This window comes from Ixodes scapularis, unplaced genomic scaffold (genome assembly GCF_016920785.2).
Source record: "Ixodes scapularis isolate PalLabHiFi unplaced genomic scaffold, ASM1692078v2 PGA_scaffold1__304_contigs__length_218370807, whole genome shotgun sequence".
Taxonomy (NCBI): domain Eukaryota; kingdom Metazoa; phylum Arthropoda; class Arachnida; order Ixodida; family Ixodidae; genus Ixodes; species Ixodes scapularis.
The window spans coordinates 52717635-52740147 of record NW_024609846.1 but is presented as its reverse complement, the minus strand read 5'-3'; the positions used below and the strand labels follow the sequence as shown (position 1 = coordinate 52740147).

The following is a 22513-nucleotide window of genomic DNA, read 5'->3' as shown; positions in this document are numbered from 1 at the left end:
CGACTAATTAATTAAAATAATAATCGGATGTTTTGGCGGCCTCCTATACTAATTATCTTGAACTATCTGGCAACCAGAATCAGTTTCAAATCGAAGCATGGCGCTACTTTGTGTGTGGTAGTTTGTGGGGGACCTTAGCGACCCTAACGCATAGTTTTTGGGATCAAAATGTGTCTTCCGTGGTTAATATTCTTCACGTTTAGAGTGATCTCAACCGTTTTTTCGTTTTCCTGGTTGCTGGTGTTACCAGTATGTGCTATCGTGTTCGGAATCTCCGCCTTCTCGTCCTTGTCTCTCGCCTTATCATCAGCTCTGCTCGTTTCACAGCTGATTCCGACAGTCATCGTAAGCACGTCGCCTAACCATTCTCTCATTTTTGGGCACCGCTAATCAAGTGACGTGTTGAATTTCAGCGCCGAGGGAGCGTTCGTTGAGACGCCTGGGGACATTTCCGTTTGCACCGCTTTGAGAACGGAAGCGTCCGTGTATTCGTGTATGATCAAATCTCCGTTCTGCCATTACGCTCACACCACACGGGGATTATGTACGTTTCGTGAGCTTTCGAACCATTGCCTGACAGGAAGGTAAAACAGCTTGCGCAGAGTTCTGCCGAACTTGTACCCTGCGCAGCGCGTGCATGTTCGTCTGCTCCTTGCGTCCCTCGTGCGTTTGTTTACCCCGAAGTGCGCGCACGTTCTTTCGTTTCCTCCCGACCTCAACCAATGACGGTGCGCGCTTGGCTGCCTCGTCATCGCGTGTTCCCTGCGCCTTTGAGCCAGTGACAAATGTGCCTTGTGCGCGTACACGATTGGCCCTCTCCTTCCCCCTCAACCCCCAGTTATACCCTTGTTATACGGGCGCACTTAACTGCAGTTAAGCTAAGCCATAGGTAGCGCACAATACTCGCGGACAGCATTCTGCGGCTATGCAGTCAAAGCCATGGGCGAACGTGCGCTTGAGCATCTTAAGCACCCATCCAAGCAGTGCACGCGCTCTTCACTTTTTCTTAAATAGCTCTCCGAGAGTATAGTGCGGTAACTGTGGTGCCACGTAACAGCAGTTAAAGCTGAGTTAACCACGGTTAAGGGTGCCCGTGTAACAGGGGTATTACAACGCCTACACACACACAGTGGTGTAGGCAAGTTGGTGGGCCGCAACTACGATGACTGTAGAACAGTGAGCCACCACACTTGTATTCCTGTAAATGAAGCCTGCTCCGCTTTGAGAAATAGTATTGCAGCTTTACCAGTTTTATCTTAACAGCGCCTTGCTAATCTTTGCATGAGCGTCCATACCGCCGAGCTCACCCTGCTTCGCCGTTGGGTGGGGGGGGGGATTCATACCATTGGATCCCCCCCCGAAAAAAAATCCTGGCTACGCCACTGCACACGCAGCCTGTGTCTTCTCTGTGTTGCCGTTTCATTGGCGTTCTCCTTTTGCATTCCGATTAGGGATGCCGCGAACTTTTTTCGAATCGAAGTTTCGATGATCGAATCAAGCGGTTCGAAAGGTTCGAAAGATTTCGATTTTTCGAATTGTCTATATCGTAAAATTCGACGGAGGTCGAATTTTCGAACTTGTTAGGCTAAGAAGTTCGACGCTTTTCGAACCGTCGAACTTATTACGCTAAAAAATTCGATCTTTTTCGAACTTTCGAACTTATTGCGCTGCAAGGTTCGATGCTTGTCGAACTTTCGAACTTGACTGACCAAAAAATTCGATGAATTTCGAACTTTCGAACTTATTTATCAAGAGAATTCGAAAAGTTTCGAACTTTCGAATTCTGAAAAGTCAGAAGTTCGACGAACTTCGAACTTTTAGGGTAAAAGTTCGACGTTCGTCGAACTTCGAAAGACCGGCGGACGGTTTCATTTGATTTGAAGTAGTGGGGTACATTCGTAATTTTTTTTTCTCGAACTTTTACACGCGGTGCTGCGTTCCTTACGAAAAACGATGTCGTTTATTTCAATGTTCTGGCATGCTTAGGTTTAAAGAAATAAATCCCCGAAGGGGCGAGGAAGGACGACGGGTTTTTGACGATTATCGTTTGTGCCAGATTTGAAGCACGCTGCAGCCGGAGCTATTTATGGTAGATATGTTACACTTTTTTTAAGAATGATCTATGTATAGCCTAGGTAAGTGCCGTCTTAAGATGTGATTATTGTTATTCAACGCGAGTTTCGAAGAAATGTCAAACATGTATCTGCATGCAATTATGACCTAAACTTGATATTTATTTTCGTCTAAGTTGTTTGAGGTATCGCATTTAAATTAACACCACAGACAGTACATATCATTGCTATCTGCACAATACAAAATAATATATTTATTGTTTTTTCACGTTAAGGAATAAATTAACTCATGGGAGAAGATTTCTAATAGTGTTCAAGTTCAGCACGTCATTAAAAGAAAGCTTTTTTTTTTCACTTCACGTTCCTGGGACGTGTTTCTTTTAGCCTGTACGCATTTTGGTAAAAGAAACTTGTTTCGAAGTTCTGAACCTCTGAATATGCAAGAATAGAACACTTCCGACGAATTCTTGATAGTTTTTTTTTCCTCCTGCTTTTTATTTCCGCATTTATTCTTTTTTTTTTCTTACTATCGGCACAGGTATTTAGGTCGAAAAGACAGCTTTGAACTTCCGAACCACTGAGCATGTGACGAGTAGTGCCTTCTGACAACGAGTTTCTAACAATGACCATCTACGCAACCTTTTATGCAGTGAAGAGCGACAGTAGCTATACATATGCATAAATAATTTCAGATTAAAATAAGCTCGACCACGCCGTCTTTCCCCGTATTGTTTTCTTTAACAGTCCGAAATACCTGCAAGGGGGAGAAAGAGGCTGAAGCCCCCCTTCCCCCCGCTACCCTCTTTCCCCCCGTTTTTTTTTCTTCCGACGCCAATTGTATGGTAGAACGCTCCTCGACCTCGAGTTGTGTCGGCTTTTGTGCTTTTTGCGAGGCAATTCCCCCGTCCCAGAAAATAAACCTCCTGGACAATTACAAACTTCACCGGATCGGATTACTACCAGCGTGCAAGGGGTGGCGAGGTAGTTTGCCAGGTCGCTTCAAGGTTTTTCTGAGCCTCAACCTCCTGCTCACCCCTGGCCGTTTCGAACTGGATGAGTCTCGTAAAACAGTGTGTTCGTGTGATCACTACTGCGTGATGCAGGTTAAAGACCCCCCCCCCCCCCCCCCCCCCCCCCCCCCGGGGCTGGCGGTCACAATTCTGCACTGGCAAATATTCTAGCACGTCCGGGACACTCGTCGTCTCATTCAATTGCCTGAGCAACTTCGCAGAATCTAGATATCACACCCTAACTTTTCTAAACTTGATTTTGTGAAAACCAGTGAGTCGTGAAAACGTTATTTGAAACTGAAACTGTGGAAAAACTTGAAAATAAGACTTTGAACTTTGAAAACTTGGATTAAAAAGAAATTCAAAATCTTCAAAGTTTTTTTTTTTTTTTTTTTTATTTAGCGTTAAAAGAGAATCGAACCTTCGAACTTTATGCAGAAAGAAATTCGAAATCTTCGAATTGTTCGAACTTCATGTCTATAAAAATTCGAAGTGTTCGAAGTTTTCGAATTTTTTTCCAAAGAATTTCGAATTCGAAATTTACGAAACCTTGAAAGCTTCGAAATTTTCGAATTCGAAACTCCGCTGTGGTCAAAAGTTGCGAATTTTTTGAATTCGAACCTCGGTCGGTACGAAAATATAGAAATTTTTCGAAATCGAACCTCAGTTCACTTCGCAAATATCGAAACCTTTCGAAATCGAACCTAGGGTGGTTCGCGACATCCCTAATTCCGATGCACCAAAGACACATTCTGGAACACTTTCTCGCCTTATTGGGGAGGAGATCGAGGAGTTGTGATTCCTAGCGGCCACCTCGGGAACTAATGCTGTGTGGCAAACAAACCCTTTGACCGCAGTAAGTAGTCCATTCGCTGACATAAAAGACGACAATGCAAGGCTCGTGGAGGATATGTAGCACTTCTTTTCTCCTAAACGCATCTAGATAAAAGTAATCTAGCCCCTCTTTCATTCAATGTCATCGAAGTCCACTTGGAAGGCAAAACAAGCACGTGTGTGGTAGTTTCGGATTCAGATGGGGGGTCCGGATATCCTGAACACCCTTTTCAATTTTCTATATGTAAAAATTTATGGCAGGGAAACGGGGCGGCGGGGGTTCTTGGACATATGACACTCTAACCCCCCCCCTTTCTCAAACATACCTGTGTTCACGTGTGCGTGCCGGGCCAGCCGCGTTGTGTCGGCTGCGCGCCCTGGATTGCGCGTGGCCCTGCGCAGTGTCCATGTTTTTACTAAATTATCCACAAAACATGAATATCACTTTTCAGTTCCCTATCTCTTGCGACAGTCATGGATGACATCAGCGAAAGCAAGCTGTGCCTTGCTGAAGGAGGGAATGTGCTCAACTGCAATCGTCATCGAGTGCAGCGTTCTAGACAGTGGACAGTGTTTGCATCGTCGCATACGTGCTGGAGTCCTCCGCACTGCATATACCCGGTTCAAAAGCATGCTTCAAACACTGCGATATGCAACAAGTGCGCACCATATCGCTACAATCAAATATGCAGTGAATGCAGAGACTATGTGGCGTACGCTAGGCGAGTACTGGCGTCATAGTTGTTTGCCACACAGCGATTGTTTGTGATGATGATGATGATAATGAAGCTGCTTCCTCATAGTTTGGTCTCATCGCCAGTAACCCCTGGGCAATAAAGTTTGGTTCGACAGATGGCGCCATCTTATGCGGTATTTTTGCCGCTCTGAGATGGTCTGTGACCATAATCATTGGACTCGAGCTCGAATGTCCGAGTGCCTTGCCGAACTCTGACGCAGAGCTTGCATCCAATTGTTCGGTGGTTAGGCCTTCCCAAAATTGACCATTCTGGCCACCAGCCGCGCTGATTAGCAGCCGGCGGAGGCGCCTCCTGTTCACGGCATGACTATCTACGCATGAATAATCTACAGAGATGACATGGATGTCACAAGCTCGTGTCTTTGAAATGCTATTTTAGTATTGGCCTATGAAACGACTTGTTCATAGAACATCATTCGACAAAAAGTTTATTTCATAGAACATCATTCGACAAAAAGTTTGTTTCATAGAACATCATTCGACAAAAACTTTGTTGTTTGGAAAACTTTGTTGTTTGGGTTGGTTGCCTTTGCACCTGTCGCATGTCAGATAGTGAAGTTGGAAGAGAGAGCTACACTGAGTTCCCATCATAATATGGTATCGTGTAGTGATACAGAAAAGCAAGCACGAAACAGCGGAACTAAGCCATTACTAAACAGTTTAACGTCATCCTTGAAACTGTGGGTCAAAAATTTAATCTGGCTACCGTGTCCTTTACCCACGATGGAGCTATGTAACATGGTACAGCTTCTCTTGGCGAGAATGCTGCCATGTGATGCAACAGGAACTAAACCACAGCTGTTAACAACTAAGCTAACACCTTTTCTCTTAATATGAACCAAGATGCCTCAATCCTCGAAACCCAAGATTTGTGACCAAGAACAAACTACAGAATCATGAACAACATCTCGGCCTGCTTGCCCTTGTTGCTCTCGAGAGCATCCGACTTCAAGTTTTCGTTTTTCTTTTTATATCCGCTTTATCTTGAAATTCTTTTCCTACCATGTGAGTCTCCCATAATTTAAAGGGAAACACCGCTCAATTCCGAAGATTTCGGGATAATGAGTGATTTCGCATTAAAAAGCCCTAGTAATTTGCTTCGCGAAAAATAGGATATATATATTTAAATCTAATTTTAAACACGAGTGGAAATCAAAACCGAAACTTCGGCCTCCGTCCGGCAACTTGGCCTCGGGCCGCCAAGGACATGGCCATCACGTGGCACGAGATGTCACGTGATCCTCTACATAACGATGGGCGGGAGTGGTGCGAGTGTGTGTGAGGCGCAAGTGTCATCTGCAACGCACTCCTTGCCACGTTTTGGTGTCTACGACATTCAACGATATCTCTACAACTGCATAGAGTTCCTCGATATGCTCCCCCGAAGGGGGAGCAGAGTTGCACATTTGTTTTCCCCGCGCCGCCACACCGCTATTCGCCCAGATCCATCACGTGAGGAGCAAAGCATCCATGCCGTGCAAGAAAGCCACCTTCACGGTCGCTCCGCCGACGTTTCTCGCGCCCCGGCGTATGTTCTCCTGGTTTCGCCCTCCTTCTCCTCCTCTCCTGTTTTCCATGCGCGGCGGCGCGCGCGGTGCCGCTATTCGCCAAGTTTAGTCACGTGAGGAGCAAAGCATCCAGTGCGTGCGGGAAAGCCGCCGCTACGGCCACTCGCCGAGGCAGAATGCGCAGCTCTGCTACCGTAGGTAGCTATATACAGGAACTCTACAACTGCAGCATAAGTCTGTGTATGTGGTGTCCGTAGTGTGGACAAAACTCTGAGAGACAGTAATCGCAAACGGTGAGACGACAATGGCCGTCGTAACGCGGGAGACGGCGGTAACGGCGAGACCACGGTCGGGTGGCCGAACGGCTCCCAAGAAATGTGCTGCGCAGGCGCGTTACGCCAATCATGTGGACACCGCTGAGCGCCGAGAGGAAGCGTTGCTGACGTCATCCGCTACGCTTGCCCGGAGAAGTAAAAACAAAAAAAAGGGTAATGGTGATGACGTTTAGCTCAATGTTGGCTACGCCCATGCCGTAGCCTTGACTGCGCTGTTGGTTCCGCCTCAATTCGCCCACTCGAGTCAGCCGATTTTGGCAACTTGGCGAGTTGCAAAGTTTGCCGAATTGTTTAAGAAACATTTAGACTGAACTGCCTCGTAATATTTGACGTGCGGTCTTCCCCTGCAATACTGAAGAAGACTGCATTGTTTTTTTAAAAACAAAAGTCGTGCAGAGTTGCTTTTTAAAATGCCAATGACTTACAGCACATTAGCCGCATGTGTCATCACTTTGCTGGTGTCCTGCCCTCTAATTTTGCTCCGCTGTGTCTCTCTGTTTCAGAGGCAATGGTTTCCCTTTCTAGAAATGATCGTCGTCTCCTTTGTCATGGTTTTTCCACTGATGTTTGTTCCTCACTGGGTGTCTGAGCTTCATCTCATGCTGCTGGCATTCGTCGAGCCCCTGTTCTTAGTCATGGAGGTTGTTCAGATTGTGAGCCTCGTCCGTTGGACCAATGGCTGCGCCCAGGAAGGCATCGACAACCAGCCCACCGTCTGGAAGGTATAAAACCTGTTTAGTCATTGCATGACTTTTCTGTCAGTTGTCCTTTTTTCTCCTAAACACTGGGAAAACAACCTCGTCTTCCTAAACGATTGTAGTATGGTACCTGGAATGCGTCTCCGACAGGTAGGTTTAGCGCATCCTAAAAGGTTGTCTTTCTATTTCTGCCTGGTGATGTCGTAAAAGTGTCACGTTGTCACTGGCCGTGATCCTAGTAATGTCACGGCGGGGGGGGGGGGGGGGGGGGTGGCAGACGACTGTTCTGTTGCAGCTTGTTCTCCAGCTTGATAGTCCGCAGAAGCTTTGGCAGCGAGGAGTTGGGACACCGTGACGACGGCGACACTCGCATTCTTTCGTGCTTTTTTTTTCTTCAGAACTTGTACCCCAACTGCCATGATCACGACACCCGACAGCATGATACTCCGGCTTTCGTGGCATCATTTGTTGCCGTTTCATGATCGCTTTCGGCGCAAAATAGGATGCTAAACAGACCAGTCGGAGAAGCATTCCAGGCACCATAATATCACCTTAAGAATAAAACTATGCAAGAGTGAAAACGCAGTCAAGCTGGTGAACGAGTTTCATGCTTCAACCCGAGATTAGAAAAGTTGAAAAACCGGATAGTTACCGTCTCAAATTTGGCAGCTAATTTATTTCACCACTTTGCCATCACATTCACATCTACACCTTTTTGCTGTTTGCAACTAACTCCTTGTAGCAGCGTAAACAAATGAATGGATCCAAAGATTTAGTGCCCCCAGACATAACCTACAAAAAATGCCAACAAGAGAACCTACAGTTAGTCGTCAAAGTGATAATGGGGTCCGTGTTTTTTTTTGTTTTTTTTGTTTGCCATTTCTTCTGGATTATGTTTGGTGCCACAAAAGCTTTGGGTTTGATCTTTTGTTGACCTCGCTGCGAGGAGGTAATTGCAAACGGCAAGGAGGTATTAATGTGTATATACACCAGCGCACGGCCCTGGCATCACGCTGCTGCGGTGGCATTGCTATTGGCAGGGCGCATGCGCAGACTCTTTATTTAAGCAAATCTGGTTCTTGGGGTTCTGTGCACGTGCAGTGCTTACACTTCGTATGGGAACTGCGCGTTTTCCCACACCTCGTGTGGGCTTGTATGTAAACAACGTGTTGGCCTGTAAAGGCGAGGTTGTGAAATAAATTATTGCTGAGATTGAGATGGTGTGCACGTCTGTGTGTCCATTTTTAATTATTTTCTTGTCTCGGGTGTAAGTAGGGAATAGAGCTATGTTGGCCCTAAACATGGAAAAACAACAACATCCCCATAAAATTGTTATATATTAATCAGCCAGAGCATAGGACTACTCTATTGCTGACAAGGATTAATAAGGGGTAGAGATACTCTTCCCTGATGTCGCAGGGCAGATGATTCCTTTCAACTGACCTCTCTTTCTTTTCAGAGTTTTTTCTCGTCTTTCTTAAAGTGTTTGAATGAAAGCCGTGTAGTACTTACAACTGCTATGTTGTTTGTGTGCAAATCTGTGTAGGAACATAAATTAAGCTTAGGAAGAAGACAGATCTTATTGCCTCAAAAGTGGCTATGAGCTTAGAGTACATATAAAAGGCTATATACCACCTTTTAAATCGTCATACTGCAGTCCTTAGTACCTGATAAAAACCACCACTTAAAAGTAGCCCTGAGGAGCTAACAATATGTCTTAAATGACCAATGTGTTTTCACCTTGGTATAAATCAAGGATATCAGCCTCGTGTACACTAGTCATAGTGTCATTTTGTTTTGTTGACAAACGTTTTGCAGCTTTGTCAGTCTCTTTGTTAGATAGTTGTCGAACGCTCAAGTTACCACTTCGACAATCTGTTAAAGCCAGTGGCAGAACACTTTTGGAGATGAAGGTTACATAGTAACAGTGTCAATATTCACTAGTAAAAAATGCCAACCATATCATTTGCAGCTCTACGCATTGTTATTCTGTACCACTTTTCTGCCGGCAGAGCAGTTCTTCCTGGGTTTGCATGAGAGGGATCAATTTTGGTACTCTGAAACTTTTATCTGTGATTCCAACAAAGTGTTGTTTCAGAAGTGGCTGAGAACATGAAAATGCGTTAGATTTGTCCAGACTAATAGTCATTGAAGTGTTTTAATGAAGGTGCTTGTATCTGACCAGACATTGATCTGTGCAGGCACTTGTGATATCTGTGACACTCAGTTGTTGGGTGGCATCTGTCTATTTCATGCTGCGCCTGTTCAGGATGGATGACACAGGGTGAGGACTTATCCAAACTTTATGTATAAAATGTTATACTTGTCTCATTGCACGCACCTTAAAGTAAATCACGTCAAGCTGCGCTCCTTGTATAAAATACTGGGACTCAAATTTAGTCCAAATATTTTGTGCCTCCTCCTCTTCCCACAATGAACAAGGATCCCTTCGTCAAGCCATTCACTTATTTGATGTAGAACTTATGCCTTACACCACTCATTTGATGGTTTGGTTTACATGCATGGGCAGAACTTTTTAATATGCAGACTAGACATCTGCCTAGGGCAGCACAATACTAGTAGCAGAAAGATTTGGAAGGTTTGCTTACAATTTAAAAGCCATCCCTGTGGATAATGAAGAGAATATGTGTGTTTGCGTATAGTATAATGCAGTTATATCTAATGTTTTTACCTAACATCAATGTTCATTACAATCTTATGAAAGTTCAAAGCAGAAAGTGTAACCTTGAAAACAGGCTCGTAGCCAGGATTTTGTTTCAGGGGGGTGGGGGTGGAGGAGGGCCCGGCCATGTCAAATTGCTGTATGAGGGGTAGAGGAAAAAAGAAGGGAGGCCCCAGCAAAATAAAAAAATATCAAGGAGGGGGGGGGGGGGGGGGGGGGCCTGCCCCCACTGGCTACGTGCCTGCTTGGAAACATTTTGTATGCATCACAAATGCTGTTCAAGCTTAACATGCAAAGCAAGTTTGGATAGAGGAATGCAGGAGGATTAAACTGAATAAAATTTGCACATATTCAGATGCAGATACAGTGTCTATGGGTGTAAGTAACAAAATCAATATTCATTATAAAAAAGTTTTCATTTTAAGTTGATGATAATGCAAAGGTACAAGTGAGCTGGACAAGAATGACGATAATAATCCCTGGAGAAGGGGAACAAGGGGCACAAAGGACCAACACAAATCTTCAAACAGAGCTAGGTGACTGGTGCATGACAGAAAAAACCCACCTAGTCCTGGTATCGAACCAGGTGCCTTTTCATTTCCAGTGGAGCGCTCTACCAACTGAGCTAACCAGGAGTTAGACATCAGTAGAGCAAACGGGTTTTATCAGCTGTCACCAGTCTAATACCAACAAGGGTGAAAGGCCTGCATTTTAAAGTTTTGATGATAATGTAATTAATGCAAAGGTGTAAGCGAGCTGGGCAAGTATGACGATAATATTCTCTGGAGATGTGGAACAAAAGGTACGAAGGACAAACACAACTCTCCAAACGCAGCTAGGTGACTGGTGCACGACCAAAAAAATCCGCCTGGTCCTGGTATTGAACCAGGGACCTCTCCATTTCCGGTGGAGCGCTCTACCAACTGAGCTGACCAGGAGTTAGACGTCAGTAGAGCAAGCAGGTTTTATCAGTCTAACGCCAACAAGGGTGAATGGACTGCATTTTAAGGTTATGATAATACTGCAATTCATGCAAAGTTGCAAGCGAGATGGAGAAGAATGACAATAATAATCCCTGGAGAAGCGTAAATGGAGAGGCCCCTGGTTCGATACCAGAACCAGGCCGATTTTTTCGGTCACGCACCAGTCACCTAGCTGTGTTCAAGATTTATGTTTGTCCCTTGTGCCCCTTGTTCCCCTTTTTTAGGGGTTATTATCGTCATTCTTGTCCAGCTCGCTTCCACCTTTGCATTAATTTCATTATTATCATATCCTTAAAATGCAGGCCATTCACCTTTGTTGGTGTTAGACTGGAGGCAGCTGATAAAACGCATTTGCTCTACTGACATCTAACTTCTGGTTAGCTCAGTTTGTAGAGTGCTCCACTGAAAAGGGTCTTTGGTTCAATACCAGAACCAGGTGGATGTTTTGTGTCGCTCACCAGTCACCTAGCTGTGATTGGAGATTTGTGTTTGTTCTTTTTTCCCTTGTTCCCCTTCTCCAGGGATTATTAATGTCATTCATTATAAAAATTCTAAAATTTCATTTGATTATCCACGATAAATAGCCACAATAACTGTAGGTTAGCCAAAAAGAAAATAGTTCCTCAATATATCCATTGTTTGCTCTAAATTGCTGTGCAATAGTCATAAAAATTCTCAGTCATAGATCTTTGTTTTTGTAATCACCAGCTTTTTTTTTTCTCTATCTGTCGGTTGTTCTGCCAGTGGGGAGCGAAAGCTGCATCATCACTGTTGCCTGTCTCCCCTTTCAGATTGGTGACAGCGCTCCTTGTGCTTAACGTGCTTGCACACCTTGTCAATTATTTTGCAGACGAAGGCAAGTATATTTTATATTCTTCTTTTTTCCTTCAAATAAGGAATATCTTGGTGTTCTTTTAGATTTCTGTCATTTTTTTATATACATCTATATAAGCTGCATGGACACTATATAATAATTACACACCTGTACACAAACAGCTTTTTGGCTGTTGCTTTGCTTCATGTTTTATTCCTTTTTTTTTTTGTTGCCTTTAAAATTGAAAGGCTGTTTGCAATAATGCACCAAATCACATTGTGACTTCCTTGCGGAATATCGACTGTAATGCTACCAACGCTTACTTTCAACCACTGTGCCATGAATAATACAAACTGGCAGATCCACAGTGAAACTTTGGTATAAGATCTATGCACCGAGAAACTGAGGGAGAAGGGGAAACGAGAGTGTGCAGTAAAGTCAGAATTGCCGAGCTCTGGTTGGAATGACTAGTGGGTAAACCTAGAATCACTGGATGTTCCCAGAGTACCGAATTCAATTCAGTCCTTTTACTGGGAGTCAATCCCACAGAATCCAGTTCTGATTAGCTGGTTTAGCTTGTGGTGGAAGTCTGCAGTCAACCATTTTGTGGATTGGCCCAAAACAACAAAAACATATAAAACATTCTTGCGTTACTATGTCTACAGTGGGTGCACATGGGTAGGACTAGGAGCTCTGCGCATCGATGAGTTAGCACTGAACAGAAGGTGCGTTGAATTTCTCCAAATCTTTTAATATCAAGTAGCCGCTAATCTGGTTCGCCAAAGAAAATCGCCGGCTCGTTTGCTCGCTTTGGTTGTGCTGGTGCTGCGTTTCGAACTTTACACCTCGGACACTAAGCCTAACACTCAACTTTAATGTGTTTTGAGGCAAGAGAGAGACGAGATGGCAGGGAGCAAGTCATGCTGCGACTCGGTTTGGAGCAAATCTTAGAAGTTCTGTACTCTGGGAACATTCAGTGACTCTAGGTAGACCTAAAGCTAGCTGCTATTGCCTCCACTGCACTTGATTAACGCGTTAGAACGCGGAACACCGGCGTCCAGCTTTTGGCTCTTGCATTCATACGCGTTCAATGAGTGCACAGGAGACAAAGGCGGCTAGCTTTAGATCTACCCACTAATTATTCAAACCAGAGCTTGGCATTCTGACGTCCCCGTGCACTCTCGTCTTCTCCTCTCCCTCAGTTTCTGGGCGTACAGACCCAATCCGAATGGTTCCTTCAGAGGCATGATCACTTGACCTGGTGCTTTTCTGCAGATGCCTCATTTCTTCTTCGCACAAGCAAGCACTTCTCAGTCGTGAATGAACTACATTTTTCCTACCATGACCTTATTCTTATCAATATATTCTTCCCTACCATGATCACCTTGAATTCCCTACATAGACATCTTGCTACTTTCGGCACATTTATATGTCTTAGAACCGTTAGTGCAGAATCTGCTAGTTGCTCTTTGTTGCCTTTGCGTGCAGGTATTATCAGTGATGCGGCTATAGTGTTGCTGATATCAACTGTCACCCTGTGGCTGGGTTACATGGAGAATGATGTTTCTGATGTCATTTGCTCAGCAGTTCATGCCGTAGAGCCTCGGTGAGTTCTTTATTCAAGGACGGTTTGTATTGTTTTGACGGCATTATGGCAGCGTGGTTACAACTTAAAAGAAATGTGTTTGCATCAGTAGATGACACTTAATCCTCCAATAGAAAGTTACCATTTTTGGTTGTTAGAAAACAATAAATGACAGCACTGACATGTCCTCGTGGAACACGCTTGCACATCAAACACATAATCCTTACGAAGAGAAGTCTGATTTTGTTGCTTGGAATCAGCACTATTTTCTATTGAAATCTTTTTATTACGAGTTCAAATGGAGAGCTCAACTTTCCCAGCACTCTGAGGGCACTCCATTTGTTTTTTTTCTTAAGAGCACTTGGCATAAGTTTGTGGCTGTCTAAGATGCTCACCCTGCTCAAGAGCATGTGCAGTGTGAAGTTTCTTCGAACTTGTCTTTACACCTTTTATGGATTGCTAACTAGGTGATTCAAGCTCCTTTGGATAGTTAAATGCTCAATTACAATTTTTACTAATCAAAATCATAATGTTTCTTGTTTAATTATTCCTCTGTTTAGAACTATATCTCTCTACTTGTTTGATCCTAGTATTTTTACACGGTTTTTGGCAGCATGAATATACCCTAAAACTTCTTCTATTGATTGTTTCTTTGTGGATATTTCTGTCTGCATAGTTCTCGTAGCCCATTTTGTTTTGTTATCAATGGTCAATAACTACTATTATTAAAATTATTGGGCTCGTCCATAGTTTTTGTAGGTCAAGGTATGGCTTTCATTTTCACATTTTTGCTTTCATGAAAATATAATTTTATTTTTGATTTCCTTCTGGTTCTAAAAGCAGGGAATTTTATGAGATGTCTTTCAGATGTTGTTGAGGGATGTTGAGAAAAACAGCACGATATTAAAATTAGATAAATTTGGTCTCTTGTTAGCAGAGTACTTTGGTTAAATGCAGGGAACGGCAACGCTATTTTGCGCCAGACGCATTTGTCTGTGCCATCCTGCGCCATGTCGTGGAAACTGCGCCACAGTCAATCTTTCGTGCCATCATGCGCCAAATCGCAAAACGTGCGGCAAAAGAAATTGTATTTCGTCTTGGTTTTGGTTTTTATCGACTCGATGACAACAATGAGCGCATTTAGCTTGTTCGGCCTTGCAATTCTTTTTTCTGTTTATTCTCCCCGTGTATCCCGAGTCGGAAGCGTGCGAAAAAAACTCAGAGGTCGGATTCGAAGCGCTATCAATATTACTCTAAAATTTTTTTTTCGCGTAAAATTTATTGTTTGACACGCGTGTCCCAACCAAACTGTTAAAAAAAAAAAAGTTTTTTTTTTTTTTTTTGCAGTTGTTTTTTAAAAGAACACCACTTAACGGGCCGCACGCACATACCTTAATTAATGACATTGGCATATGTTTCAGCGTTTTTGAGGGCGGAAATCTCAGAACAGTTATTCATTCTTTATTTATGTTTTTCACTTCTCTCCCCACTTTTTCCAGCCTCTTCCTTCTCTTTTCGTTTTTGTTAACTTTTTGCATGGAAAAGAAGAGTAAACAGTTAGTTCACGCCAATTTTTGTATTTTGCGTTGCTCTTCGCGTGTTAATGTCGTTATTTGTAATTCTTTGCAGCTCAGTTTAATCAAACCATGCGTAATAATCGACCAGCGCCATTCCTAAACGCTCAGCTAACCCTTTTGAATATTTTAATTTTAATTTATGCGTTGGATACGTCGGGACGCAACATACAGACACGAGTAGAAAGGAAACTGTTGACCCCGTTACTCCTTCGATTTCATTGAGATAGGTGTTCCTTACGACGGACACCTAAAAATGCAATTTTCGCTATAAAGAATCACACACTGAAAACAGGCTGAGGTTTCTGTTAAACACTGACATCACTCGTCATCGCGTCGTACTCACAGTTCTAAGTTCGCGGGTTTCTTAAGAAAAATTGAAATTTCGACATGACAGCTTTCCAGAACGGACCGAACGGAGGTCCCTAGATCGAACGACTGCCGCACTGTTTTTCGCCTCCGGTAGATGGCGGCACCTTATTTGAAAGGGGCACAAGGGGCCTAGATTGTAGAGAGCGTCCATCTCGAACCGTGGGGAGCGTTCGCAATTTAATGGCGGACGCCTCCTACGGAGGTTGGTCGCAACTGCGCATGCGCCCCGTTTTCGCGGGGCGAAGAGGAAAGCAGACAGAAAAGCGGAGGCGTTTTTGCAGACGATCAACGCTTTTGGCATATCCTCGCAGTTCGCGTTGCAAATGCGGCTCATAAATCACGTGACCCCCATTGAGCGGCTAAAAACTTTTGTAATACGGACTCTCTAACCGCTCATTCACACTGGAAGCGGATCCGCGTTCGCAAAGCGGTTGCGAACGCGGTTGTATAAGGATCCAGTACAATTGCACTCGCACTTGATGTCATCGAGCGCGCGTGCAATCGTACTGGAACTTTATACAACCACGTTCGCTACCGCTTTGCGAACGCGGATCCGCTTCCAGTGTGAATGAGCGGTAAAGAGGTATAGAAAAGAGGCGAAGGCGATTAATTAAACGCTCAAGTACACATAGAAAGATAGCGTATCGAAGACAAACAACAAGACAACCAAAAATTCTCGTGCGTCGTTTTGGGTGGATGCTCCTTGTTATTTGTATATTTATTTGCTTATTGAATGGGTGTCCCTCGAGTAATGCTCGGTGTGTTCAGAGAAAAGGGGACAACTACAGCACTGTTCTTTGTTTCAACGTATTTAGCGATGTTCTCTTGAGTTCGGCCTTGCAGGTATCCCATGACGTAAGGAAAGCGCTATGGTTCTCGAACCAGTGCCTCGCTGTTGGTTCTAAAGAGAAGTAGAGGTTTTGCAGGCACTGTTCAGCTGTCCATCTATTGTGGCGTGCGGCGCGTTCGTAGTGCTGAACTCAGTCGTCGACGTCTTCGTAGATCTCGGACTGGAAGGTCGTTGGAGTTCGAGGGGCGACGGACAGGTAAACGACGGGGGTGGCAGCGGCGGGAGTCTGTGGTGATTGGTTGCTCATCGTCGTCTTCGTCGACTGGTGGCGAGTCTTTTGTGGCAGTAGGCCAAATACCGGGGGCAAACCTTGAACACGGCGGCTTCCTCGGGTCTCGGTAGTCTCCAAGGACGGTCTTCTTGTGCCGGGGACTGGGCTTGCGCTGCGAGGCCTGGGAGGGGTACGCTTTCTGGGCTGCAGTACCCCGCACCTCCACCAGAAATGTCATGGCGAAGAGACGATAAATAATGAACTGAAAAGAAAGGTTTAATCGGCGAATCTGTGCCAAACAAAATAAAGAACGAGCGTCGAGACAGCAGAAAGGCGGGCGGCGATTTGGCGGCGTAACAGCAAGCGAGAGCGAGACTGGCTCGGTAAGGTTCCGCGCTGCTCCTTCTCTAGTGTGCGTCAAGGTGTATTCACACGGCGGACAAATTCCGGGAACGATGTCCGCGGACCTGGGAAATATGCGTATCACGTGGCTTCGACGTCACAACGGACAAGTCCGCGGACTTGTGCAAGTCCGAGGACATGCGAATGAATACTTCATGGTTGCCGTGAACCAAGGCGAGAACTGCGAGCCCGAGCTCGTACCTTTCTCGCTGCTTTCGCTGAGCGAGCAATACTCTTCAGGGTTGGTATTCCCCAACACTCTCACCTTGCACCAAGAGCCTTGGTTGTGCTTCGCTGCCTTCCAAGCTACGACAGAACGGCTACGCAACGCACGTGACGGTCGATTCCAATCGCGCCAGCGTCTTATGAACCTGGCATTGAAGACGACAACGATGAAGGCCCTCAGCGATGAAGCGACGCTGTTTTTAATTGCACTCGTAGAAGAGTTTCCACAGCTTTGGTGCCTTCAAGATGACCAGTACCGCAACAACGACATAAAATCAGAGCTCTGGAAACAAATTGCCAATGTAATGGTATTAGATGCTTCCGCGACTTCCTCATCCGCCATCATGAGGGCACAAGCCACAACAAATCGTGAAGCCTTGTTTACCTCCATGTTCGAGTCGAAAACATTTTCCAATCGTTTTCTTTCTTGTTCTTTTCGGCTCCTCTTTTCACTATGCGCAGGAACCCTCGAGCATCTTCCACAGCTGTACCTCGTGCGTACTAATAGTACTGGAAAATGAGCAAAGCTCCATCAATGTACGAGAACCGTGAGAGGCGTATAAAAAAAGAGAAAACCGCTCGTGCAACTAAGTGTGCCACGAGCACTTTCACGCAGTTGGTTCCCGGGCTTGACCGCGGACCACAGCGGACTCGAAAAAAGACAGAATTGGATCGCGCTCAAAACCCCTATAATCGTGGTCCGGCAGGTCCGCAGACATATTCTATGACGTTCGTGCACGTGATACGCAAGATACACCAGGTCCGAGGACACGTTGTTCAGGTCCGTGGACATGTCCCTTGGCTTTGCCTGGTGTTTTCGCCAGAGACATGGCCGATTTCATACCCCAGAAGAGGTGACGTCATGCCTTTCGTAGGAACTTGTCCGCGGACAAAGTCCTTCGTGTGAATACACCTTTAGCATCTCGAAAACTCGGGCCAGGAGGCTCGAGCGTTCGGGGTGAGAATGAACATGCACTTTCGAGAACAAGAAAGCAGGACCAAATGATAAAAGTTACGTCCCGAGTAAGGATGCACTCGAATAATCTAGAAGTTTGTGACCGAACGTTGCTTGCTCGGCCCTGCGCGCGGGAATATCACCATATAACCCACTCAAGCTCATTTAGCGCGCTGCGACTTGCGCTTTTAGTCTCTGTGTATATGTTTGTGTGCGCTCCAATCTTTGACTGCATTCTGATTTATACTTAAGCGCAAACCGCACATAAAGAAACTCCAGTGTATTTGATAGTGGCTCCGAGGTTTTGTATGATTGTCTTCCCATCCCTCGCGATTTCGGAGGCAGATTTGTGTGATTGTATGCAAATGTCGTCGCTCGATCAGTTTTTAGGGCCCTCGCCGGTTTTCTGCCCTTCAGAGAAAATGCCTCCGAACGAGGCTTGAAACTTTCATGTGATACCGGGGCCAGATAAATAGCGCATTGAAAGAACATTCAGAACCGTTGCATGCCGTCGCTTTCACGTACGACACCAAACGTCCGGGGTTGGAGAAGTCTGGTCTTTAGCGTCCCGTTGTCCTGATTTGTTACGTGAATTGACTTTATCCAAAAATTCCAAAAGGCCGCGCGCAATGAATTATGGTATAGCCCTGTAGGATTTTCCTTTCTCTCCCAACATTAACAATGTGACACTTAGGCCTTTGAGAGGCGGATAGGTCGCCATAGTGCTGGACATGATTTCTGTTTAAGCGTTTGGGGACTCGTGCTGAATCGGTGGGATCACGAGCCCAGGGAACGCCAACGCAGCGTTTGTGTCCAATACCTGCCCCCTGCTCGCCTATTTACATGACATAGACCATCCAGCACTGCGGACTTCTGTATAGGTGGTGTCGGACCAGCGCCGGTGTTCGCTTCCCTCGCCCACTCGCCTGCGTATCCTCCGTAGCCTCCGTCGTCTGCTACAGCCTGTTCTATACAGCTAGTTCCCGGCGTTCTTTTGGGCGCCGCGCACGGTGCCGCCCCATGGAATTCGCTATTAGTTTTCGGGCAAGCGTAAGACCCCCTAAGCTTTTTTAAGCTTCTCGCTCCTTGATTAGGCTCCTCGTCTGTAGTTGAGTGCTTCGGACCTCTCTGGAGTTTGGTTTTTGTTTTATTTTGTCGCGGAGGTCGTTAGTCTTCGTGATTAGTGATGCGGTCATTAATTTGCAAACGTCGTCACCAGGTGTCTCTGCCTGCTCGATGTTCGCCGTCGGTTGAATTATGCGTGCCATAGTGCCCGCTAGAACGTTTTCGGAACCAAAGTGACCCTCGAAAAGCAGAGGTATAGCGCCCATCGTTAGATGCATGCAGTTTTGGGGCCTCCTAAGCATTCCCTCGTTCCGTCGGTGATTTTGATTATTTACTCGCGCCTGACTGTTTTTACGGCGTGCGCGGGGACCATTCGTGGTTTTCTTTGGCCATGCAATGTCGTTGAAACCACGTGACGCTTAGGAGGGGGTCGGGTGGGTTACTCCCGCAATTTCCACTCGCCCTGAAAATACGCTTTGTACTTGGTTTGTTTTTGCTTCTCCGACGTTGGCCTTTATCTTTACTGTGTCCAAGGTGGTCGCTTTCGATTTTTGTTTTGCGTTTGATCGTACGATTTGTTCCGGTCGAGTTAGTCGCAGATAATTGCATTTTCGTTTGTTTCTTTCATTAACGAAAACATAGTCAGAGTGCAGGCAAGCTGGTGTAAGTTGAACATGATTGTAAACCTGAGACTGGGGCAGAAAAGAGAACACAACAGAAGGTAGAAAAAGAGGTAGTCAGAGTGCAGGCGAGCTGGTGTAAGTTGAACATGACTGTAAACCTGAGACTGGGGCAGAAAAGAAAACACAACAGAAGGTAGAAAAAGAGGTTGTAAATAATTGTAAAGCCAACTGGTCTGAAACGGAAGTAATTCACAAAGAACGTAATGATATGAAACGTGTAGTTCAAGAAACGATTCGTATAAAAACGTCTGGCAACTGTATAAGTCAGGCGTCATTGAAGTTTGGGAACGAATGTAAACAATTTCTACGCTTGTAAAAAAACTTTTTTTGTAGTACTAGCGTTGTTTATATGTGTATCCTTGGACTTGTTCCAGAAAGTCGCAGTGTTTAGCCATTTGTGGTTCGTGGTAGGAGGGCAATGTCGTTCTCAGTTTTGGAGATGCCCCCAGTTCCGGCTGTTAGCAGTGTCTAGTATTGTTTCTTTGGACTAAGTGAGTTGTGAGAGGAAACGCAACTTTGAAGGTCAAACCCTTTCTTTGTGTTCAGTAGTGATTCACCTACGTTCGCCGGGTGGTGGTGGTTATGCTAGAATGTGACCCTTTGTGTGAGTGTCCCACAGCTGAGGTCAAGGGAGATAAGAGAATGTTTACCCAAATGTCAATGTCCTCTTGTTAAGTCTTTTTTTTTTCTTTGTGTAGGGACGGCGTTGGAGATGTGCTAAATAAGGCGTGTACGAAATAAATTTTGCAGCTGAGTTTGAAACGTTGCCTCCTCTTTTTCTAACTTCTGTTGTGTTCTCTTTTCTGCCCCAGTCTCAGGTTTACAATCTTATTTCTTTCATCGTCGTTTTTTTTTAATATAGCTTTGTCCTTTTTTTTTTTTTTTCTTGCCTCGGGTGAGTTCGAATACGTTGCCTAATAAAAGTTGATATCTGTTGCTCGGCGCAATGAAACAATTAAATTTCCCGGTGTATCGCAAACTTGGTTATCCGCACTTTCCGACTGGGTTATCGCCTCTATGCTGCGTTTCATAGTTAGTGTACAATATCGAAGCTACTGGCGCGAGCGTGTGGCTTCATCTAGCGTCTCAATTGCGCGAGAGCACGCGCAAATGAACGTCAAGACCAGGGCGCACGCTCGCGCAAACAATTCGACAGTGTTGCGCGCTAATTATAAAACAAAGCAGAGTAAACGATGAAAAAAAAAGTGAAAGCCGTTTACAAATCCCTGTAACGCCGAATTGGAGCGCAGCTCTTGAGGAGGAGGACTGAAGGGTACTGAGGGGAGGGTAGACCCCTCCCCCTTCTCCTCCTCCTCCCCTCATTCTTTAATATGCTCCGGGGGGGGGTCACGTGACCTCGGGGGGGGGGGTGTCACGTGACTTCGGGGAGGGGGTCACGTGACCTCGGGGAGGCGTGACCTGCGGGTCACCTCAAGGTCACGTGACCCCCAAGGTGACCCCCACGTGACCTCGGGGGGTCACGTGACCTCAGAGGGGTCACGTGACCTGGGGGGTCACCTTGGGGTCACGTGACCTTGAGATGACCTTGGAAGGGGTCACGTGACCTCGGTGGTCACGTGACCTTGGGGAGACCACGTCCTCGGGGGTCACGTGACTTGGGGTCACGTGACCTTCAAAGGGTCACGTGGGGTCACGTGACCTTGAGATGACCTTGGAAGGGGTCACGTGACCTTCAGGGGGTCACGTGGGGTCACGTGACCTTGGTTACGCCGACGGCGACGCCGACGCCGCTCAAGCCGGGAACGGGCCCCTAAGAGCTGCGCTCTAAAAGTGAAAGCCGTTTACAAATCCCTGTAACGCCGAATTGGAGCGCAGCTCTTGAGGAGGAGGAGTGAAGGGTACTGAGGGGAGGGTAGACCCCTCCCCCTTCTCCTCCTCCTCCCCTCATTCTTTAATATGCTCCGGGGGGGGGTGTCACGTGACTTCGGGGAGGGGGTCACGTGACCTCGGGGAGGCGTGACCTGGGGGTGACCTCAAGGCCACGTGACCCCAAAGGTGACCCCCACGTGACCTTGGGGGTCACGTGACCTGGAGGGGTCACGTGACCTCGGGGGGCCACGTGACCTCAGAGGGGTCACGTGACCTGGGGGTCACGTGGGGTCACGTGACCTTGAGATGACCTTGGAAGGGGTCACGTGACCTCGGGGGTCACGTGACCTTGGGGAGGCGACCACGTGACCTCGGGGGTCACGTGACCTTCAAAGGGTCACGTGGGGTCATCTTGGGGTCACGTGACCTTGAGATGACCTTGGAAGGGGTCACGTGACCTCGAGGGGTCACGTGACCTTCAGGGGGTCACGTGGGGTCACGTGACCTTGAGATGACCTTGGGAGGGGTCACGTGACCTTGGGGGTCACGTGACCTTGGGATGACCTTGGTTACGCCGACGCCGACGGCGACGCCGCTCAAGCCGGGAACGGGCCCCTAAGAGCTGCGCTCTAAAAGAAAAGAAAACCGTTATTAATGCGTCGAGAAACTGGGGGAGAGGAGGAGACGAGAGGGACGTCAGAACGCCGAGCTCTGATTGGATAGATTAAAGACACTGCACTTGTCGAAAGCGTTCGAATGCGATAGCCATGGAAGCGCCTGACCCCCGCGTTGCGCGCTCGGATGCGTTCGACGAGTGCAGTGGAGACAAAGGCAGCTGGCTTTAGGATTACCCACTAATTTTTTTTCCAACCAGGGCTCGGCGCTCCGACGTCCCTACGCGCTTTTCTTTCATCCTCTCCCTCAGTTTCCCTTCGCATAACGCGCGTCCAAGTTTGTTTGCCTGAAAAGGGGGCTTCTTTCTACAGCCCAGGTGTTCTTATTAAAGAAAAACTGAAGCGATTCTGTATTTGAGGAAAAAAAAAAGCATTTAAATCGTCTTTGCTTGG

The 22513-nt window shown here is 46.2% G+C and overlaps 1 pseudogene; it reads left to right on the top strand.

Moving 5' to 3' along the window:
- Positions 1-75: 75 nt before the first annotated feature.
- LOC115311587 overlaps positions 76-22513 on the top strand; it is a 60781-nt pseudogene continuing 38343 nt past the window's right edge.